Source organism: Corvus moneduloides, chromosome 1, assembly GCF_009650955.1.
Source record: "Corvus moneduloides isolate bCorMon1 chromosome 1, bCorMon1.pri, whole genome shotgun sequence".
Taxonomy (NCBI): Eukaryota; Metazoa; Chordata; class Aves; order Passeriformes; family Corvidae; genus Corvus; species Corvus moneduloides.
In genome coordinates this window covers 67,559,078-67,577,493 of record NC_045476.1, presented here as the reverse complement: position 1 = coordinate 67,577,493, position 18,416 = coordinate 67,559,078, and the positions used below count along the sequence as shown (strand labels likewise).

General features: G+C 39.0%; 1 protein-coding gene across 11 annotated transcripts in view; it reads left to right on the top strand.

The window, feature by feature from the left end:
• LOC116446410 overlaps positions 1 to 18,416 on the top strand; it is a 300,266-nt gene that overhangs the window by 12,310 nt on the left and 269,540 nt on the right. The gene's annotated exons all lie outside the window — the stretch shown is intronic.

Here is an 18,416-nt window from a genome sequence, read left to right as displayed (position 1 = left end):
ATCTTGCACTGGCTAGCAATGAAGAAATATTACCTCTATTAAAACCCACACTTAAACTGTGGAGTCAGTAAGAGCTCATGACATTTTGCAGTTATCCAGCTTAATGCATTTTAATGCCTTCGGTGGTGTGAGATTTTTCCTTGGGAGGCTGTGTGGGGGATAAGCAAGTGAGGTAGAGCCTTCAAATTATGCAGTCAGGATAAAGTGTAGCCTGTGCCAAGTGAGAAACCCAGCAGAAATGCTGGCTCAGGCTGGGGTTGGGGCCCGGATTCTGTAATACCAATTTAACCTTAAAAACCCCACAACTGGCCAGTGTTGGGTTACCCAAAGAAAGCATACATCAACAGTGGTAAAAAAGGTCAAATCTGCTTATATTTAGAGCTCAAGTAATTAGATATTAACAACACATTTAAGTATGCATGCTTGTAATTACCTAGGTAGTTTCATCCATTTGTGCCCTGAGAGAAGCATTAGAACTGGGCCTGTGGTGGAAAGCAAATTTCAGTCGTGATTATGGAGTGGTTAGTGAGACACTATAATCCTTTATTTCAAAATAATCCCCCAGCCTCTTGGAGGAGGTGATTCTGTGGTGCTGCCAACACAGCAGTGAGCCTGCACTGAGTCCTGTCATCCTCCTCAGCTGGTACAGGTATTCCAGGATATGGGATGGGCAAAGCAAATTAGTCTGATCAAACCTCTAGCCAAAAGCTGCTGCCCATATTTCTTTGTTTGTCTAAACCATCAGCATCTGAATGGCAATGAGCAATTGAGTAAGTATTTGAGGATGTTGTTGCTTCCTCTGCCTGAGGAAGCCTGGATGAGGAGAAGGTGTTAGATCTTGAAGGTTGGTGGAGTTTGACTGGAACAGCACGGGCAGGCATGGTCAAGAGCTTTGCATCCGAAATACTAACGTAAAAAAGTTTAAAGCTTTACGACCTTGCTAAAGGCCGTAAGCACTTACATGGCACAGGAGCAAGGCCAGTCACTCCAGTATGTGGCAGGGAATGCCTGAAACTTTGGAGGGCAGCTCCAAATTAGTGAACCAGATGTGTTTTCTTGCAAACTGCGTTTGTTTCCCTGTGCAGCAGATCCTGTAGCTTTGTGGCCAGGTAAACATGGTGAGGTTGATCAGAGAAAAGAGGGTTACTGCTACTTGTGAAAGTAAACAGCTAGCATGTTCTAGCATCTCACAGTCTGAACATCAACATAAACTAGGTTATCGCTTTAATATTTTCAGGTGTCCTGCTAAGTTCGGTGTTTCAGATCTGAGAAATGGCTGCTTTGCAGCAGGTGGAGCTGGCAGAAGAGCAGGAGTGGTGTTCTTCTACCTCCTTTCAAATTGAAAGGTGTGTCTGAGCTCCTTTGGACTACTTGTATTTCTGTACCTCAGCAGAAGGCCAATCTGGTGATTATTTGTAGTGTGAGGATTCAATGAAATTGTGTAAATAAAAATACGCTGTTCTTTGACATTCTGCTTTACAGCTCATAACACTGGTGTATTTGCTGAGTGCCTCAGCATAGTTAGGTGAAGACATGAGACAACTTTCCCTATGAAGTGACTACAATCTTCAGTATGTCACCCTGACCTTTTAATGAGTTAATCACTCTTGTGTATGCAACTGTGAACATTAGGTTTTCTCTAGCTAAAGGAGACCTCTTTCTATGGAGAGGTTGCTCTTAAGGTGATGTTTTCATGAGACAGTTCTATTTTAGCTTCCTTAGCCATTTGTTCATTCATTTGTTTGCAATTATAAATTCTGGTTACCATGAGAGTTGAAAAATTGCAGCAAATGAGCGACTTCTTTCTGAATTTGCTTCTCACCTTGGATTTGCATTAAGCTTTCAGACTTTCTTTAATTTTAACCATGAAAACTGAATATATTACAGTAATTTTATTAACATCAAAAGGCTTCAAATTGTTCACATGTAGCTCTTAAAATTTATAAAGCAGCAGTTTAAGACTTTGAAATTCTTAACAGATGCTCAGCTGTTTTCTCAGTATTTGAGCTTAAAGCAGAAAGAATTTAACTCAATTATAATAATGTAAACCTTTCCACTTTGCTTTGCATAATTAAATATTTTCATTTACATAGCACAGAAGTTTAACATTCTAAACAGGGTAGATAAGCAGAAGAAAAAGGCAGACAAAGATGCATCTTTAATGTATGCAGAGTAGTAATGCACATGCTGGTAATCTTACTGTGCTTATTAATAATAACTTTAACTAGAAATCCATATGCAAATTCCTGTGAATATGGATTGTATTTAATATGTGGATTTTTTTTTAAATTGTGTGCATCCTTGGAAATACACGGTAAGGTACATTAAAACTGGAGCAGGAATACAGTAACCTTGATATGTTCTACTTCTTGTTTGAAAATATTAATTAGTGGAACAGGTCTGAGGAAAATTAAGGTATCTTTTTATTTATTTGGCTAACTTTTGTGGAGGCAGGAAATGGCTTGAGTGTGCCTATGTTGAAGTCTGTCATCCTATTGGTGTAGGAAAAAGTACACTAGAGGTGGTTATTATTACCACTTTGGATAATTCTGTGTCTCAGATTCACCAGCCTGCTGTCAGAGCAGGATCTCTGTGGTATGATAGGAAGCATCATGTATTTTGGTGGCTATAAAATAGACCCAAGATGTGCAAATAAATGCCTGCACTTCCCTAAGTTACTGCTGTCTGTCAGGTCCAGGTCAGCAAGATGTATCAGGCTGAAAGGGATCTTTGCTGGTTTCGAAGCAATTTAGTGCAACCTCTGTTGGCTAGTTTAATGTCACACTTGAATCTTCTTGAAAGTGGGAGGATCAGTGATGTCCCCTATAATAAAATGAAATAGATTTGATTCTTACATTTCTGAATTCTCAAACTGTATAACATATTACAGATTATGTCACATAACATGTGGAAAAATATAGTTGTATTAAATAAGAGGAAAAAAGCTTTTTTTTTTTTTTTTTGTAATGCCCTTTGTTTGCTTGCTCTTAAACTTCATGATGTGATTGGCTTGCTCTGGTTGAATGTCTTACATCAAAGCAGTTTGGAGGTTTGCTTTTGTTTTATGTTTATTACTCAAAATTTAAGTGCCAATATATAGGATACATACAATAATTCTATACATTTGATTACAATTAGGAGAAGATGGATTTTTAGAAAAACTGATTACATTAAACACTATTTCCCATGTATTGATCTTAGGGCATATATCAAACCACCAAAAAAAAGTGGAAACCTGAGCAAAAGGGAGAACACCTGTGTGTATGTTTGTGTGTGCCTGCATTGCAGGGTAAGGAGTGGGACAGGGAACCTTAAAAGAAGTTTGTGTGTTTACCTTTGATATTTTATTTACGTTTTCTCTAGGATTCTTTAGGCAGTGAACTTTGGAAAATTGTTTCAGTTGCACTTACATTTCTGGGGATTTCTGTCAATTGTCTAGGTTTCTTCCATTTGCACGTAGATTTTCTAGTGCAGTATAAAAGCGTTTGTCGTATTTTTTGCTTTATTTGATGGGAATGGAGATAAGAGAGCAGAATGTAGGGGAAAATGAGAATTTAATTTCCAGTGCAGCAAAATTTCATGTCCCAAAGCTGCTTCTGGCAGCCATTCTTTTAATATAATGAGTGGCTGTTTGCTGACTGCAAATCCAATGGTGTAGGTTACTTGCTTAAAGAACAAGTGAAGCTACAAGGATCTCATTAACTTTGATTTTCATGTCATCCCAAAAACTTGTAGCGATATATGTGCTCTTGTTTTCTCTTGCCTCTGATCATTGGGGAGTCGTTAAATGTACTAAAAAGTCTTTGGCACCTCTGAGCACCCTAAAAATAATTTTATTGGTAGGATTTTATTGGTAGAAAGGCAACTGGAGGCTGAGTATGGAATTCTCTTAGTTTTTCATTATTGCTCATTTGGCTTTAGCTGTTGAGTGTTTTGCCAGTTTTCTATTCCTGCTTCATTAGAGTTGTGCTGCTTTTCTGAAGGGTTATGAGAAGTTCTCATTACGAAGTAGCTGCTTAGCTCAGGAAATCATAGTATTCTCTAGGTTTATGAGTTGTTTTGTTGTTTAGGAGAAAAAATGGGATTGTTTTGGTTTATTTTGAATACATGTAGTAAATATATTGGAGAGGTGTCAGTATTGTAGTCAGGTGAGGTAAGTTATTTTTGTATATGAGGAGAACGCATGTTTCTGTGTTTTTGGTTTTTCAATTGTGCGTCTTAGGCATGTTACCTTCCAGATTGTTTTCTGTTATCATATTATCTCTGGCTCTGTTTCTGCTCATTTACACCTGGATTTTACCGTAGTGGGGCATCTCCTGTGAGATACGGAATCGTTTCAGTATGTAACATCAGGCACTTACCTAGCTTTCTGTGTGTATGAGGTAGGATTTAGATTCTTTTCGTAAAGAATCCTGTGCTGACCTCTATGTAGAAGGTAGGAAAATACCTTTCGTGCTCGTTGGATTTTGTCCACATTTAGCTTATGCTGTGTTGCTTAATTTACTACAGAAGTAGTGTGTTGCTGCTTTACTAAGCCTTTCTCTCTCCCTTAAAGTAATTGTGTGCCCATTTCCCATTTAAAAGCTGAACAAAAAACCTGACATTCCAAAAATAATAGTGGCATATTAGGCCTGGGGTTCTCTGGAGTGTGGGTAGGTGGAGTTTTCTTGTTTTTGTCCAAAGGTTTAGGGAGTGTCTGTGCGCTTTCCACTTCCCAAGTCATTAGTGATTTGTGGGTGATTGGGTCCAAGTTTAACTATTCGCCTGTAATCTCTGGGGATTAGAATTCCTAGATGTTTTAATACCTGTAACTGTCATTATAAACTGCAGTGAGTAAGCAAGTCCTGATTTATGAGCACTCAATCTTAATGCTTGGGATTTGTTCCAGTAAATTCACACATCTGGGTGAGTGCCCAAGGTTTTCAAGGAATTCTTGTAATTTGCATATTGACCGTTGAGGGCTGGAAAGTAGGACCAGGGTATCATCCACATAAAACAGTTTTTCTGTGGGACCTACTTTAGTATTTTTTAATATCTTTCAGATCGTGCACCTGATTATGTTGAAGAGGGGCAGGGGAAGCAGATGTTCTTGCTCTGTTGTTGGTTTTGAGAAGTATGGGGTTTTTTGTTTTTTTTTGGAATACAGTTTGAAAAACAGACCCCTCCACAGCAGTTTAATCCAATTGAGGGTTGGTCAGTGTATCTCATTTTCCTGAGAACTCTGATGGGATAATCCCAGGTAACCCCATCATAAACTCTTCTCAGCATCTGGCAATACCCCTGATGAGTGCTGTGATACTGCAGGTTGCTTGATTAGTTGCTGGAGGTTATCTGGTCCAGGTCTGGATGCAATAAATCTAACCCAATGTATTTTAATATTTCTGAGTCCAAACTTAAAAAGTGGGTGGTGGTGGGGGGAGCTTTGGCTTGGAGTCTCTCTGTGGTAGGACATAGGCTGCACGCTGGAGGAGTGAAGTATTACCACAGTAGAGGAAGGCCGTGTTAGGAAATGGTTAAAAGTGGACACATCAGTCCATGGGATCATGATCCTTGTCATACAGTTGTGATTCATTTGAAACATGCTCAACTGACGGCACTTGCCCCTGGCTGGATGCCAGTGGTCATAGCTGTTTCTTCATGACTGTGAGAAACAGGCATCCTCTCCCTGGGTGCATTGTGGGAGGGGTAAAAACATTTGCTTTGCTTTCAGCATTGCCTAGGGTTTTCCTGTATTGCTTCTGTAGTTGGATCCTTTTTTTCTCTGGATGGAGTGATGCTTCTGAAATGCAGGGCACTGAAATCCCAGGAAGGATCCTCCTTCCTTCTGCACCAGTAGTGTCAATTGGAATGGGAATATCATTTGAGGATCTGTCTCTGTAGAGTATCTCAGATGAGAGTTTTACATCCCTCTCTGAGATTTTTCTTTTTTGCCTGTGTAGTGGGAATTTGCTTTTTTTTCCCCCATCAGTTCTGATAATTTTGCTGTAAGAGGTAATACACTAGGGAGGACTGTCTATCATTTTTATGTGGAAACTGTTTAATCATTATACCAGGATTTTTAGTTTCAGTTTGGGTGCTTTGGTAAGCTTCAACTTGTGTGCTCTATGATCAGGATTTTTGGATGTTGTGTGTGCTATGTTTTGTTGGTTTGGGTTTTGTTGTTTAGTTAATGTGTTTTTGTTTGGTTGGGCTTGTTTGTTTGTTTTTATGTTTTGGTTAGATTTTTTTTTTTTGTTTCCCCCCATTCCTTTCCTTTTCTTATATCACTGTTGGAACTGGAATCCTTGAAGGTCTCTGGTTTACTGTAAATGAAATCCACAAATTTAGTACCTGGGAGAAGCAAACTGTCAATTTCTTACTACCTTTCCCAGTCCTTTGGGTGGGGAAGTTTCAGTGAACATCTGCATTGGCTCAGCATTGCATTGTCTACTTCACTATAATTTTTCCTTGTTATTTGTATCTACACCTAATCTGAAGGTGTGAATATGAAAATGATATTTTGCCTACCTATAAAAGAAAAGATTTTACAGTATTGGTAAGGAGGGGGAAGAAGTCAGGGGCAGGAAAAATGATATTTAATCGAAGTTTTGTCTCCTGGATGGAAAAAGTTACAACAAATGCATTAGAACTTCCTTTTTTGTGGTACATTCAAGTGCAAGAGTATGCACAGAAACAATGACTATGTAGTTGGTAGCTCAGAGGCTTTATTGTAGCTGGTATAAGTGGTTTGATTCAAGGCTATTAAGCTCAAGATTCTCACTGAGCTGTTGTGGGCACTTCAGGAAGAGTGTGGGAAAAGGAAGAGTTTGTATTTGCGCTTTCACAGTTTCCAGTGATTTATGGCTTGTAAGTCTTGAGCTTGCCTGAGTGAAAGTGTTTTTGTAGTTATTAATCATCTAAGAATTTTTATTCCCATCACTTTTGGAACCAGTCAGGACTGGTAGTATTCACTGCACCCAGTGGTGCTGAATTCCACAATGGTCTTCACGTGAAGAAATCTAATTTTGTTTGATTTGACCTGCTATGAGCCAGTTCTTCCAATGCCCCTCTGCTGTTACAATAGTAAAGGTAATTGTTTCCTGCTTGCCTCCCTCTGCCAGCAAGGATCTTGGAGAAGCAGAAATGAGTTTTATGTGGGGATACAGCTTTTTTTTCTTTTTTTTTTTTTTTTGTTTTCATATTCCATAGGCATTCCATAAAAATGATAATTAATAACATTTGGTGTTTCCTTTTGGACTGGTACAAAGAATTAAACTATTAAAATAATCTGTTGTTGCCACAAAACTTTGTTCCTTACTGGTAGGACTCGTGGCTCTCTATGTAAATGGAATACTACATGTGCCATATCAACCTCTCACTCCACATTTGTGTTTTGTTGTTTTTTATTCAATTTCACCTATAACTTAAGTGCTGTAGTCACTGAAGATGCTGATAACATTTTTCAGAGGTTAAAGAAACACTCATCAGAACAAAGCCAGAATATAGCCCTTCTGGAGCTGTCTCAGCTGGCAGTGCAAACCAAAGAGGAGCTGGAAGGGCTCATTCCTCTGGGAGTCAGATAGCGAGTACAAGAATCTGCAGAGTAGAGGTAGTCTGTCCTCATCGTTGGCTAAAAATACAGAAACTGTGTTTTATTTTTGTATCTACTATAACTAAATGAAAGCAAATTTTACCACTTAGAGACCTTGGTGAAGCAGAGGATTTTAAACAAATCTTCCGATTGTCGAGTCATTACTATTTTGACAAGTAGTTGTAGCAAGAAACTGGTGTGTGTTTTTTTTCATTTTTCCAGCTACATTTTTATTTAAAAAAGGAAAGTTACTTCTCTGACAGCCATACATTTTTGGGTCCTGAGAGTTTCACAGAAAAAGAATGTAAAATATTTCTCCTGATGAAATCCACCTAAATTTTTCATATAGATAAAACATCCTGAGGCTAGAGAAGGAAAGCAACTAGATGCTTCAAGTGCATTTGGAAAGAACTAGTGGTGCTGTCCTAAAACTATGCCAAAGTCAATGAAAATACCTCATTTCTTTGTTAGCTGAGCAAGATGTATAGCTACAGCATATTAAGATGGAGGCTGCTGTCATCATGCCTGCATACGGACTCGACAGACAGGGAAGACTTCAGGGATTAGTGGGAACTGTGATGTAGCAGCTGAACGAAGAGGCCTTAGGAATAGGGAGCATTCCCATGCATATTACAGATATTGGAAGTATTTTTTGTGCCAGCTTTCAGTGTATGGTTTGCAAATTTCATACAGACCCAGTCGATATCTGATAGTTGCAAATGTGTTTTCTATTGATTCCTGGAAAAAAATAAAAAAACCCTAAAAGTCAGTCAGACTGTGTGTTCTCCTCTGTTTAAAAGAAAAACTAAAAATTGCACTGTTGGTTTGGTTATATGTGGGCTTCAACCACTAGAGCTGCTTCAGAGAGGTATACAACAGACAGCCAGACAGGGTACTCCATTCTTTATTACCAATTTAACTATATCCATTCTAGGCAGTATTTCGACTAAAGACATTTGAATTGTGATTTAGATGTTAAGCTTTTTGAAGAAGCAATATGAAAGTGTATTAGGATCGAAAAGGTAACAGGAAGATCAGAGCTCTTCTGAACTGGTTTCAGAGGAATGGTGTGGCCAAAGAAGCCAATAATTATTCTTCTTGCATAACCCAGAACTAAAACACAAACCTTCCCAAAGAACCCATCTCTGTTTTATAGGAAAAAACAGCCCTGTGAGAAGCAGGCATGAGTTAGTTAAATGGCTGTTGCTAGAAGTGTTTTTTCCCTGTGGAGATGGTACAGCTGATTATAATGTGTGCAAATTGTCTTGTAAGCTCAGTGAACCTGAGTTTCAGGAACTGTGGATTTAAATATGTTATGTTTAGACTTCAGTAGCTATGTCTAATAGGTTAGTGCATCTATGTAAAAATTAAGAAGTACCTTTTAAAAAGAATGTGGAATCAGATTGATCTTGTATTAGCCATGTTAAATTATTGAACAGTATCAACAGGGCATGGGCCATCACCTGCTGGCACTTTCTTCAAGAAGTGGCAGAAGAAACTCTGTCTGCACTGTTGGAAACTGATTTCAGTCACCAGGGGCTTGTAGATGTGTAAAGAGAAATGTAAGGCAAAACTGAAATCCTGTTCTTGGGTGTTTCCACTGCATTATGAAAATTATACTTTGCTTGGCTATAAATGGAAACTGTGGTTTCCAAGATGCAACACAGGGGATCTTTTAAGACTCTCTTGTTAATTGTGTGTGTCAGTTTAGGAAAATAGGCATCATGTCTCCAAACCCTAAACAGCAGGAAAGAAAGAGCAATCACTTGATCCAGTTATTTTGCCCACGGAGGCCTTGGGGAGTAGCTGTAACAAATTAGGAAAGAAAAAGACAGTGCTGGTGGATTTCTGTTGTGCAGTACCAGTGATGGTGATTTCCTGTAGGAGATTCAGGCGTCTGTTTATTGCACATTGCACTTCAAAACCAAACATTGGTTATCCGGTTATAAGTGCTGGAAGTTGTCTGTCAGTGATGATGGCTGAGTAGTGTGTGTTTGCCTTGAGAAGAGTGATGCAGGGAACTATACCGACTTTGGCATGAACTTCTCAGAATTAGTTCTATTTTGCAGTTTTGAGATTAGCATGCCTGGTATTTGCTTCCTGTCAAGCAGGTTTTTGAATGGCCAACCCTTTGTGCTCTGTAGGGCAGCCTTTATTTTGAGTGAATGAGTTTGCAATTCCCCAACAGACATCAACCCCTGGTGCACCTGCTTTGCAAATTCCACGAGCCCAGTTTACTTGGTGTGAGCTGCAAAACTGTGCTTATTTGTAAATAAATGTGTAAAAAAATGAGTTCCAGGAATCATTTGCACAGGTATTTAGTTTCTAATGTTTTTCTTCATTCTTCAGTAGCTGGTAGGCTCAGGTAGAAATGGGCAGAACTCATCAAGGGGAGCAAAATTTCTCTGGGTTACGTTAGGCTGGGGTTTGGTAGCTAGGAAAATGAGTCTGTTTAGAGATAATGGATTTTAGAAGAATACAGCTTACTTATGTTTATTGTGCCACCTCTTTTTTCTTTTTTTTTCCCCCCCTCTCTGATGATTCCAAAACAGAAGAGGAAGTTCCAAACACGTGGCCCTTTTCCCACAGTGCTTGGCTCCAAGTGCAAATGGTATCCTTCAGGCTGTGTTGGGGGGCCTGCTTGAGAGAAGTGGCTGCTTTCAAAATTCTTGTTAGGGAAAAGTGATGGATGGCTTTGTTGCAAGCTGCCCTCTCCCGTTCAGGGTGAGCCTGGGAAGGACAGGGCTTCTGAGAAGTTGTCAGTGCTTGATAGCTGTGTGCTGGATCACTGGAGCAATGCTGAAAGGAGAAAATGGGAATAATCCAGAGACCTGCCTATTCAAACAGTACCTGCTAAGCGTGCTGAAATGCAGGTAGAGCCAAGCATGTCTGATGAATCATGTCTTGTCCGTGGTATCAAAGGGGAGTTGAATATTGCATAGCTATCAGATTTATTAAGAGCTCTTTCCTTCTTCAGTGAATATTAAAGAATGATACCTCTTGTGTTGAAAAAAGGATAATCTGTTGATAACAGTCTTTTTGAATCCAAAGATATCAGGACTGCATTTTGAAAGGTGGTGCTTCCTAAGAAGCAGATCAGCTGAAAGAATAGTATTTTTTTCTAATTTCTCTTCAGTGAAGAAATGCTGATATAGTTGAGTGTTTTTTAAAAAAAAAAATTATTGGGAGAATTATAATTAATTTCACCATCCAGTTAAAAGTACCCTGTGAACCTTTGTGTGAGCATTTTAAAAAATCAAAAAAATTATGCACTTTTAAAGGAGTCCTAATCAGAAGTTTATTTTTGATAGTAGTACCATACTGTGTGACTGGTGTGCTTAACACATGCATCAATGTAGTATCCCAGTAAGTGATCATACCTTCATCACTAACTCTGTCTTTTTGTATTCACACAGTGCTTTATTTTTCAACTTTACAGTTAATGCTTAAATAATCTAGCAGGGTATTTCTGCTTGTCATTCCTTTCGCTTGTCTAAGAAGAACAATATACTTTGCAAGCAAACCCATTTAAATTGAAATGAAGTCTGTCCTCTGTTTCCAGCATTAGTCTGTATCTAGGTGGAACCTTTACATGTTGACATGTGTCTGAGATTAGAAATTGTGACATGGTATAATTAAGTTTACATCTCTACATCTGGATCTGGCACTTGAAACTGGGATCTTTCTTTGCTATGTATTGAGGATAAAATAGATCCTCTGGTATATAACTCAGGCAAAAAAATGTATTTCTGGAGAAATTAGAAACATGTTAATTTACTTCAGCTAAAAATGATGTAATTTTAAATAAAGGCCATCCGAGCTGTTTAGAAGATAAGACAGACTTCTGGTTCCAAGTGCTGTCTAACAAACTTACCTAGCTCAAAGTAAGAAACAGCTTCTAAATGCAGTAGTCTTAATTTATTGTCTGTTCTTGTGCAATGGAAAAAATTCCTCTCTAGAAGGTGACAAAATGTTTTAGTTTAGCATTTGAAGGAGGAATTAGTTCTTTTCTTAAAAACATCTGTCCTTTCATATATTTTCCACATGCCACAGTGCTGTCACCTCCTGCTCTGCCATAAATGGAGGAGCCTTTTTTATTTTAGAAGCACAGTGTGATGATTTGAGCTGTGGTACAACTGGAGGATCTCCTACCTGCTTTTAAACCAGTTTAGATCGGTGCTGGTGAAGGAGAGGAGAGAGAGAGCCAGGCTGCTGCAGGAGGCTGTGGAGTGCACTCGAGGGCTGTCCCCCTGGGGGGCACGGGACTCCTTAAAGCTGCTGCTGCCCTCCAGGCTGGCCTGTGCCAGGCTCTGCTCTGCTCTATGGTGGGAGTGGGGCCAGGAGGAGTTGTCAGCTTTTTGTGTGGCCTCTGCACTGTCCTTGACCGCTGTACTGTGTCCCACTGCACGTGATGAGTTTAGTGAGAGGCTCGGCTGGGGGAGATTAAAGATGGGCTGCTGCCTGTGCCTGTGTGGACCGGAGAAGAGCAGATCCCAGTTCCTCATCATCTGAAACATGAGCTGTAGGACCTAGGAAACGAGTGTGCTTCTCGTTTCGTTGATCTGGTGATTTTTATTTGTGCAGACCTTGAAATGCAAATCCTGCAGAGAGCACATGAAACCTTCCCTTGTTCCCCTCCAGCCTGCTGGCCACAGGCCTTTGGAGTTTGTTCTGTGATGGAGTAACAGAGAGCCTGGCTTTACCATGTCTGCAGACAAATAAGGACACTTAGAGATCGTATAATGCCTGTAGTGCAAATGGTTGCAGTGGAGGATTGCGGCGCTATGAGTGGAGTCAAGATATTAAATGTGTTTGTGCTGTCATGGAGATGTGGGTGGAGTGGCTTATCTATTTTGGCTTCACCTTGTGTAGCATGCAATACAGCTACTCTGTGTTTTTGTTACTTACATGAGCTTTGTGTTTGACCAGTTTTGGTTTTTCAGTACAAAACCAGAGAAATGACAGTGTTGTTTCAATTGCTGCCACTTTGGGAAAATATTTCTGTGTTTAAAAAGCAAAAAGGCTTAATTGGTGTAAGGGTAGGAATAAATGTTATGCAGAGAAACAGGATGAGGATTTGTTGGTTCCAAGGTTTGGGTGATTTTTGTACATAATGGTTGGGTAGGCTTCATTTCTTCCTGTTTCTTTTAAATGCCCAAATGCACTAATAAAATCACAACAGTTGATCCTATGAACAAGGAAATAAATGCTGTAAAATCAGTACTTACACTTTTATTTAGAGAGAAAAGCAAAATTTATTATTTGCAAAGGCCTCTTTCTGAAAGACTTAGGTTGATGAAAGTATTTTTATTTTGAAAAAGCACGTAGCAGTTCAGTGTTTTCTTGAAATGACATGGAGCTTAAAACCGACAGGAGAGTGAGGCATGAGTTTATTTAGGCTTGAGGAAATTACTGTAAGTTAAAAAATAAATTCAAATTTTCTGTTGAACTTGGAGAGAAAAATCAGCTCACTTAGTGGTGGGAGGCTGCTAGATTTATGCCTGAGGTGTGAGCATTTGACAAAGCCAGCCTGGTCATATAGAGGAAATATTTTCTTTCCATTTAGTTCAGTAGAGTAGCTATTCCATTCAAAATTAAGAGCAAATTGGAAGAGAAGACAGGAGAGCTTCTTTTCCATCTTCTGGCATAAGACAGCAGTGGGTGTAATAGGTGAGGATGTAGTAATTCTAAACATTGCAGTGCATGGTCACCAACAGAGTCAATCACATTGATTAAATATAAATAGAATTTATGGCAAAGTGCTGGAGCTAATGCAAGGATAACAGTTAATTTCAAATGAAAAGGTCTTGAAGATCACCAATACAGGATTTCTTTCTCTTAAGGAAAATAACTAAGCATACATAAAAAGCAAGTTTGAATTTTTTTTTTTTAATTTACACAAATGGTGATTTAAACTGTTGTTTTAAGTTCCTTCATTTAAATAGTGTGATGAAGGTAAGAGTCTGTGAAGGGTATTTCCTTTTTATTAATTTTTATTTTTATTAGTATTAAAAAAAAAAAGACAGTGGGCCGTACATAAGCACTATTTCTTCCATTGTCTCCAGCTGCATTTTATCATCTTCCCCTTAGAGACCTGTTTCAGTGAGTCCAGAAATGAAAATTGTATCTATATTTTGAAATTTCTTGTGGAAGCTTGTGAACTTAGTGGCATTAATGATAGGTTAGGAGTAAAGGATCTGTACAAATATTTGAAGCTATAAACTAATTTCTTTCTCTCTGGCATCCAAGTTTTCATCTGTGGCATGAATGCTTTCTGTGGGTGTGTTTTTCCTTCACTTGAACTTTGTCAATCAAAAGCTTTCTTTTTGCTTAGCAGCAATTTATCTATGTTTTTCAAGTAATGATATGTTTTCTTTTGAATGGCTCTTTAATTTTTCATAGTTCAAGAGCAGAAACAGTAAGCAGAAGGCAGCAGTTTATAATAAAACATTTAGAACCTTTTTTTAAATAGAGCATTTAAAAACTGGTTTCTTCCAGCAAAACCTCTAGATAGTATTTTTTTGTTTCCATCATCTGCTTTGCTCTCTTTTTCTTTCCTTCAAAACACAAAAGGTGAAACAAAATCACACACACACACACTCCCCTTTTCTGATTCCAAACAAAAAGAGAACCTGTACATCTTTGTTTTGGAATTTGTTGCCCTGGTGCATGCTGGTAGACCTGTCCATGAAGTTAAGTGTCAAGAACCTACTTTTAACAAAATATTTAAATGCGTGGTTACATTTAGTCCTACTAAGGCCAATACTGAGGTCTAGATTTTGTTCTGAACAGAAAGTACTTTACTGAGTTGGGGTATGAGATGTAAAGTGTCTGGCATTTGTCATGGATGATAGATGTGTGTGTGCACTGTCTAGAATTGTATTTCTAATGCTCTACTAATTGCAAATGTGATTCACACAGTTTGGTGTGTATTTAGCTATTCTGCACTCTCCAAAGAAGAAAATGGTAGTAATTCAAAAGAGAAAATACGGAAAATTATATTGTTTTGAATGGACATAGCAATAAGTTTGAAGGCTTGTAAACCTAACTTTGTTAGTAACCAGTCATATTCTTATGTGTGAGTCTAAATACTGTTAAAATGTTTCAATGATGTAATGATAAAAATATTTGTTGATGGCAAGTCAAACCAAAAACTTCAAGTTGCTTTTTAGGTATCAAACTGTTCCTTGGTAGATTTTTTTCCTTTATCACAAAGAAAAAGTGAAAACCAGATTAGGTGTTATGAAGCACACGATAATCTACTGAGCAATCCTGCTCCTCACATCTCTGTTATATGGGAGTGGCCTGTGCTCAATATGGATTCAAAATGCAGTGTAGAGCTGTACCCAGAGCCTGTGCTTTCTGCGTGGGAAGAGTTTCCCTCTCTGTGTTACCCATGAGGATGACTGTATTTCATAGTTTCTAGTTGTTGCTTTGGGCTCTTGGCAAAGTATCAAGGTAGCTTCTGCTGGTATAATGTTTGGAAGTGTCTCTCTTGCAAGAAAATATTTTGGCACTTTATTCTGTGTGGTTTGGTCCAGCAGAAGAGCGTGTGGGATGTGTAGTCTTCTAATGGAAGTGCTGTAGGAGTATTTATTTTAATCAATTTTTAAACATGCATCATGGCATGGCTAAAAATACCTGCCTACTTCAGTAGAGTGAAGAACAGCACTGTAAATACAAACGTAGGTGGTGTGAATGGCTGAGAGCTGGGTAACATTCACTGTAGGCTCCTTGGGGCTGTTGTTTGAGAAAGAAAGGAACTCATATGTGGATGGCAGGCCATAGAATTTATTTTTTATTTATATGTTTATAAATAGCTGGATGTGGCATATAAAACGATAATGAACCAACATTGTGTTTTATTTGTTATGTTGGATAAGGTCAGGAGCAGGAACTGTTCAGACCTGACTCATTCTGTTTCGCTGCGCTGAATCTGAGGAAACTACAAAGGCAGTTTTAAAACATGTGGCTACAAATAACTTGTCAGTGTTTGGTGATGCAGAGTCCGCATAAATCTCTACATCTGGAATGTGTGAACTCACGAGTATCTCCTGTTAATTATCCTGTTTGACATTTCCAGAGCTAAAGAAGAGAGATGGTTAGTTATGAATCATATCTTGCCACGCTGAAATGCCAAGCTTCGTTTTACTGCGATAGAGATTAAGGCCAACAGAGTCGTAACCAGTCTCAGCATCACAGTTTTTGCTACTGTCAAACTGCTGATGCAGCATTTGCTTAATATAAATGAACCTTTGTACCTCTATAAAGTGCTTAAACCTAGGAAAAATTTAGGCCTTATTAAAAGGTTAATCTTGACAAATTATTGTAAATTATCTCCTGTCTGTGTGCTGCAGGTGCAGTGAAAATAATTCTGTGCTGCGCAGGCCAGTGACTGTTCCAGTGGATTGGAGAGCATTGCTGTAGGTGCCAGCAGCACTGGAGTTGTTGTCAGGACCAGCCAGGGGTTCATTTCACAGCACTTTTGATGCATCAGGTCTTGGAGTTCCAGTTCTGCATGAGGCTAACAAGCCTCATTTCTGCTGCTCAGCATTTTGGATGGACTACGTACCAGCCTTGTTTCAGCGAAGTGTAGAAAATGAATGCTTAAATAACATCAGAATTCAGAGCGTGAAAATGCTTCGATGGATCAGGGCCTCAAGTTGAGTGTGTTTTTTTTGTTGGTTTGTTTGGTTTTCTTTTCTTGTAGGATAGCATCCTCTTTCTCTCTGGACTGCTGCATTCTTAATCCCACTATTAATGCAGTGTGGGGGAAAAAAGTAGCCTCTGAAGCAGTGAGTGCTGGGTAGTCCTTCACCATCACAAAACCAGTCCAGATTCAGGCATTTGAGCACTATGTGCTTAGCCATCCTCAAAGCTCAGATTTAAGGAAGTTCATGAACTCCAATACCTGTCACTTCCTTTCATTTCTGTTTTGACTGAGAAATATGAAGAAGTCTAACTTAAAACTGTATTTTTAATCACATTGCAAAGTCATGCAAGGGTGCAGGCTTGTGCCTGTAAAAATTGCGTCTGCATTAACATTTTGTAATTTCTATTACAACATACAGAATAAAGGATTTATAGGAGTATGTGATGGGATCCTACATAATGTGATAAATTTCTGAAAATGGAGGGGGGGGAGTGTGTGTGTGTTTATGGTAGTTACCTTGTAGCTGTAGGGGCACACAATCCTTCTGAACAGGATGCTGTGCTTCCTCCAGGTCATGTAAGCAGCTGCCAGGCCCTTGGGCAACACAATGGGTTAACAAGTGAAGTAACTTCCACCTCAGCACTGTCCTGTGTCTTATGCTGATAAGCATTAAATAACCCTGACACAAGGATACCCTCTCAAAAATGTTACAACACAGGATTTTCTGGTGATGTTTGTTAATAACGCCTTTGGCAAGTGTGAGACCTGCTTGTTATATAGCTTGGAAATGCAGGTGTTCACTGTCTCAGAACTACCCTTCCCTTTTTTTTTCCCCTCTTTCTGAGGCAAGAAAGATGCGTGTAAGAGGTGTGATATGTTTTGACAAAAGCTTTGTTTTAATGTCATGGAGCCAATAAGACCCGGAGGGTGCCCAGGAGATGTCTTTAAATCTGAACCACACAAACTGAGCTGTGGCTTCAGTTTTCCTCTGAAATGGGTCTTTTCGAAGTAAATGCTGGGTTCACTGCTCTTTCACTGCAAAAACAGTCAAGGCCTCATTTCCCACCTTCCTGGAGAGTGCCTCATCCGCCCACTCCCATAGTCTGTTGTTGCGGGGGTGTCATTTTGCTGAGAGAGTTTCAGTCTGCAGAAGGGAGAGGGAAAGGGAGCCCCTACCGTGGTGCAGGCCTGCATTCGCTGGGCCAGCTATCGTCAACTCTTCCTCTCCAGCAAGCCTCTCTCTCTCTTTCTCTCTCTCTCTCTATTTCTTTCTTATAGAACAACTGTTCCAGCATTTTGCTCCCTGCCAGTGTGGCTGGTGATATCTCCCTTCTCTTTTGCAGTGCCTTATTTTCCCCCCTTTCCTTTTGATTGAAGTTCTCTCCTTAGCCTCTTATTGTATCTACCCAATTCCATAAATTCTTTTTCTGAATTCCTATTCCTTCCCCACAAAAAGCCCCTTATTGTCAGAGGGGAATGCGTTTTTGCCTGACCTCTGGACAGCTGTTCTATTCAAAACCTCTCCCCCAGAGTAAGAGGAATCCCACAATTCATTGCTTTTTTTCTTTGCCATGGTAAAAGCTAAAAGAATGTTTAACAAAGACCTACAATTGGTGATGGGGGTGGGAAATGGGAGTGTAACTTAATAGTTTCAGAAAACTGATGAATAATATAAGCCTTTAAAGAACCTTTTTGAAAGCGTTATCCCTGTTCATAAGCAGCTGGTAAAGCAATAAACTGGCAGGATTTGTTACAAATATCTTATTTGGACCTCAGTGGCAAGTCATATATTTTAATTATTTAATATTTCAAAGATTTAATTTTTTTTTTTTCGGTGCAGGGTGGCATGAAATTAAAGCACATATTACATGTTGTGGGTTGATAACGACTAGGCGAATGATGGATTGTATTGCGTTTTGGAGATTTTGGAGCCAGAAATGTCATGCAAATGCAAATTGAGGACGACACATTTATAAAATGGGGTTGTGTTGATCCCCTAAAGCCATTATGTTTTCTTTTAAGGATGTGTACATGTTTGATTAACACTATTTTGGTCATGGGAAGCATTTGTGGTATGGATTTGGATCCTAGTCTGAACAGATTTGTTACAGAGTGCTTTGCTGAAATTGGTGTTTTAAAGGAATGCAATCGAGTTAAAATCACAGTTTTTTGTGTTGGTTTAAATGTTAAAAA